We start from the raw sequence: 5,657 nt of genomic DNA on the forward strand, positions 1-5,657 counted from the left end.
GCATAGTCCTGTCGGGGTGGTCGCGTGTGTTGGACGGACGTGTAGCACCCAGCCACCCCCCCAAAAAGGACGACGACAATATAAGTTCGCGCTTCCACGTTTCGGATCGAAATATCTGGCGGCCCCAATTCCAGCCCTGCAAAATCTCTCTTCTCCACCGTCCCCTTCCGCGCCCAGATTGCTCAAATCCCTAATTTGCCGCCAACCCTCGAATCACCCCTCGTCTCGTCTCTTTCCCCACCGTTCCCCACCTCTGTGCCGGACGACGACGACGAAGACGACGGTCGCGCTTCACCACCGCACCGGAGCTACCTCATCTACGCCCTCGTCCACCGCACCGGGTGGTCCACCGACAACGTCGGCCGCCACAACCGACGTGTCTCACAGACACCGAGTTCCACCACATCAGGTGCGCTTCTCCAACACCGTCTCCCAGCTCACCGGGGCTACTTCACCAAACACATCGTCGCACCTCCACCCCCTGAGGCCGTTGGGGCTTGACCAACGGTCTCGTCCACCGCATCGTAGCGCTCCGCTGCCACTCAAGATCTGCATCCGTGCGCGGCTAGCCAACGCCAGCGCATCACCCTCAACGGCTCTGAAGTGACCCACACTCTAGCTAGGCGAGCATGCCCAAACGCCGGCCCGAACTAGGTATCCACACATCACTCCCTTGTGCACTGTTCCGACGATGTTTGGATATCCTTTCACTGCTCTCTTAGCTTACACGCCTATGCAACTCTGACCTTAACTCTTATTTCTTCTAGAGATATCATCTGAAACAAGCAAATCCATATTTTAGCGAAGCATGGCGGCGCTACGGGATCTGTACACATCTGCACACCCGTATAACCTTGTAAGTATCTGTCCTCCGGTACAACATCAAGGTCGAATCCTCTTATTTGATCAACCATTCGCCGTGTCAAAAATGCAGAGGGGGATGCAAGGAGCACAAGGCCTGCACATCCAAGCAAGTGGTAACATGGACTTGTACATGGAACATCCCAAGCGCAAGCAGAGCTGCAGTGAGCATGTACAACGAGCTAGCGTAAGTCCCCGTATGATTTGTGTGCAGTGGCTGATCCACAAATTCAAGTTACCAGGGGCGAACATTTAACTTAAAAATACGAAGGCACTTGCACTCCAGAAATCAACATAACTTAAGAAATGTGAAGCTACATGCACTTTGAAAACCAGCTAATGATCCAAAGTAGTTCAGATTATAAACACTAAATGATGCAAGCACCAAAAAACATAAAATGCAACATGGTGTACAAGGACTACAAACATGGTCTGTACCTGCTTGAATTATTCGTTCTCTGGCTGAAAATATCGAAGTGTAATTGCACGTATAACCAGTGCGCAAACTGCATATCAATATATCTATCCTGCACAAGTATGCCAATAGTTTCAAACAACAGATTAGAAAAGTATTTATGCTATGTTGTCATGATACGGGGACTTTCTGGTAGATGGCCTCGACGTTTCCTCAAGCTATGAAAATGCACTATAATTTGCTTGTCATCAATGCCTGCAAATCTCTGTCTCTCTCAACATAGTAGATCATCATCAGACACTAAATCCTTCAATGAGCTTGCAAAATGCTTGCATTAGATCCCTCATTAGACACTATATGTTCATCACCAGGAGCTTGTAAAATGTTTGCATCAAATCCTTCATTAGCAGTCTGTTCATTAGACACTTCAGGCTCAAGAACAACATGAGCTTGGATGTTTGCACCGGAAACTTGATTAGATACATCAGATTCAGTCAGTTCAGTATTGATTGGGGGAGTTATAAAATAAGTAGAAATTGGTTTCATTTTCTCATAGATTCCCTACATACAAGCAGTTTTACAACACCGTCAGATTTAACTATTGGCCAGAAACTGAAGAGTTGAATTAGATATAATCAGGGATGTGATGTACCTGCTCGTTGCGCATGCACTACACCACGGTAGAGTTTACGTGACACACTTCTGTGGGCAAAGGTCCACTAGTCTCCACGAAAAAACTGTCGGGGTATCTATGAAGTTTTGTCCCCGAACCATGTGTCGGTGTAGATACATTATTGTGGACACACTATGTGTCAGCAACTACGAAGCAACAACTTAGCTGTCGGCAACTGGCTAACAACACGTTGTGTGTCGGCACATGTGTGGGACCTAACAAATTATGTGTCGGCGTAGGTATATGCTTACTGACATCCAATATGTGTCGCCGTATGTAGGGTGTATGGACACGGAATAAGTGTTGGCGTAGGTGCACACGTGTCAAGCCACTGAAGCTTGGAATTTTTTTTATCAAAATCCTGAAACTTGGAAAGTTGGCGCGCCATTTAGGCGCGAGACGGGAATTTTTTTGGCTGACCCGTGCAAAATATCCCCCGAATCGGACCAAGTCCGTAACCTACCCGTGCCAGCCGCCGCCCTCGCACCCCATCCCTATCCTCTCGTCCTCGCGCTCAACCCACGGCCCTGCCGCCGTCGCCGCCGTATTCATTCTCCACCCATGGTCCTGCTGCCGTCGCCGCCGTACTCGCGCTCTGTCTAAGATCCAGCCGCCGTCGTCACGCTCCGCCCGAGATCGAGCCGCGGTCCTCGCGCTCTGCCTGAGATCCAGCCGCGGTCCTCGTGCTCAGGGATCCACCCCCTCCCCTGATCCCCGTCCTCCAGCCCCCAACTTCGTTCGTCATCTCCCTCGCGCTTCTCCCCTGTCGCCCCCGCCCCAGGCCCCAGCCCTACCACGAGCTCTCCATCCGTGCTCCCCATTCCTGCTGCCGCCGGTAGAGATCCATCCACGAGCTCTCCATCCCGCTGCGCCCCTCCCGAGGCCAGCCGTCTGTTGCTGCAGATATCCGCACAGACTCGTCTTTTCCAATAGGTAAGCATCGACTCCTCCTGAGATATCCTTTTCTGTACTGCTGCATGATGCGTGCTTGTGCATTGCTGAACTTTAAACCATATGTCATTGCTGAACTCTGAAAATTAGGGTAACACTTTCATATCTTCTGCTAAGATTTGTTTATTGTACAGTTCTTATTCCTATTTCTCAGCATCTCAATTTTGATACATAGATTGGTGCTACAAAACATAGCAAGCCGTCTGACATCCATGTCTCATAGCTGATTTTCATTTGTATATTCATCATACGACTCTGAACTCTTTATCACCTTTAAATTAGAAAGTGATTATTCCTTTAACATTTGATATGGGTGAATGTTCATATGTTGTTAGCATTGTGTGACTTCCTGATTTCTAGGTGGTTCAATTTTGTTATTTAAAGCCGTGACCTATTGTGTGACTTCCAATTCTGTGGGTGAGTTGTCATGGTCAAACGGAAGCTCCTGTAGGTGCATAACCTCTGAGTTTTTTTACATGAAGCACTTTTGATTGTCAATACGTATTTCTAAGTTCTATAGTGCAAACGATTGAGTTGGATTCAACTTCATTGTACAACCGAATGTTGTTTGTGCTGTAACATCTTGTAGTTTCTGATGCTTCATGGTTTAATTTTGGGTCGACGTGCTTGGTGCTGCAGGAGCGGTTGTACATGTTGTTGAGCTTGCAGGGCAGCAAGTACGTGGTACTACCTGTCATTCTGTCAACGAGGACGAGGAGGTGGGCGAGCAGAGGGCGCCGAGGTGGACCCTGAGTCCAATCAGCGTTTGAGGAGGCACATTCTAATTTTATTCTCCATCACTTTTGAATTGCATTGTCATCTACACTAGATATTTATGAATAACGGTGTCTTTGTTTGATATAATTTTTTTATGTTATCTATATTGAACACTTTTATTTTTTGCAGGATGGTTGATACATGTCTACACATTTTTCCAGAGCAATTTGTAGTGGAAGAAGTACCCTCAGACTGATAAGAAGGCAACGGTTATTTCTATGAAGTAACGGTTATTGTTGTAGATCAAGGATGACAAGAAGGCAACTAATGTACCAGGTGCAGGTACTAAACATACTACATACATTAAGTTTATTATTTCTCTCTTAGAAATATACATAGATCATTTTGAGCCTTGACTAGAGAGCCAGATTTCTGCCTGAACTTATAGCATTACTAGATACGTTTTGTATCTTGTTGATAAAAGTCCACATACTGCAGTTTATAATTAAAAATATGAAAATGACACAACATGATTTGAAGCGCACATACATTGCTTAGGAGTTAAACATACACGCATTAGTTTGGTGTTATCCCTTTGGTGGTCACAATCTGAAGATCACATGGCATAAACTGAACTTCACATACTACAATTTTTTTGGTCAGAAGTTGTACATTTTAGTTCTACTTCATCAGATAATGTACAAACACTTATTTGTACCATTATTTTCAAACTTTGAAGATCACATCAGGTAACTTCGTATTAGAACAAATACAACTTCACATTGGCTAATCCTACTATAGTTTCTTGCATGTAAGACGTTGAATAAAATTTGTAGATATGCCTGCCATGGTGAAATACTTATTCTATGCATATGTAGATATGTCTGCATGATGATTCCTTTCAGCATTTTATAAATATTTTACCTCGTGTATGACAGAACTATGTTATGTGTGTTATGGACATATGTCATAAATAGTTAATTCTTGTGCTTCTCTTGGCTGTCAATCTCCCTATGAGCTTCAAAGCACTTGAGCTGACTGCACTTTCTACCAAATTCTTGTGGAGTATTTTCAGGTAATCAGCAACCTAGTACGCATGGATGTGATGACTTTGAAGTGTTCTGGAGCATTTGGCTGTCCGTAGTATTTTGGACCAGCCAACTTAATTGTAATCCTGAATCTTATGTGTTTTGTGGACCATTTGGTGCTCAAGTGTTATGGAGTAGAAATCTTGTGCTCATGGATGTTACTCAATTATTTGGACCATTTAGTTTTTGAAGTATTTTAGATCAGCGAGTAGGGGTCCTTTATGTGACTTGTGTTTTCTGGATGGTTGCCAAGATGGCCAAACTTTGCTTTTGTGTAGATTGACTTGTGCTTGAACCTGCAAACAGTGTGTGTGTGTGTGTGTGTAATTTTGTTACCATTTTATCAATGATTGTGCAATGTGTTCATCTTGATATTGTTTGTGGATAACAGTTGAGCATTGTATATAACATTTGAATTAGAGCAGTATCTAATTGTTGTTTTGGCTGTGCACCATCTTACCAACAATTTATATGTCGGCAAAAACATTCCAACACAGAAAGTGTCGGCAAAAGTATACCCCTAACTAGACAAACCATGTGTTGGCAATACTAAATGCCTTTAGACAGACTAAGTGTCGGCATAGGTAGGGTGTACATTGACTTACCATGTGTCAGCATAGGTAGGGTGTACGTTGACTCACCATGTGTCGGCCTAGGTAGGGTGTACATTGACAGATTATCTGTCGGTGTAGGTAGGGTGTATGCTGACAAAAAAGTGACGGCAAGTAAACTTCTGTCGGCAATACCTTTCCCCACAGCAAGTCCTCCGACTGTTTTATCTTCTGTCAGCATATGTGTTAGCTACAATTTATGTGTTGGCAAAGGTACCCTATGCCAACAGATAGTTGTGTCGCCAAAACTTGACCGTGGTGTAGTGATGCTACTCTTGCAAGCTGCGACTGTCCGTTTGCGCAAGCCCGATGCCATGCCCGTGCTGCCGCCGCTGCCTCCC

At 44.9% G+C, this 5,657-nt stretch overlaps 1 long non-coding RNA gene across 1 annotated transcript; it reads left to right on the forward strand.

The window, feature by feature from the left end:
• Nucleotides 1-3,806: 3,806 nt before the first annotated feature.
• Nucleotides 3,807-5,077, forward strand: LOC125527349. The gene is made up of 2 exons (XR_007292058.1): nucleotides 3,807-3,959; nucleotides 4,693-5,077. It is a non-coding gene; the product is annotated as an uncharacterized LOC125527349 (long non-coding RNA).
• The last annotated feature ends 580 nt before the right edge of the window (nucleotides 5,078-5,657 follow it).

Source organism: Triticum urartu, unplaced genomic scaffold (genome assembly GCF_003073215.2).
Source record: "Triticum urartu cultivar G1812 unplaced genomic scaffold, Tu2.1 TuUngrouped_contig_364, whole genome shotgun sequence".
Classification (NCBI taxonomy): domain Eukaryota; kingdom Viridiplantae; phylum Streptophyta; class Magnoliopsida; order Poales; family Poaceae; genus Triticum; species Triticum urartu.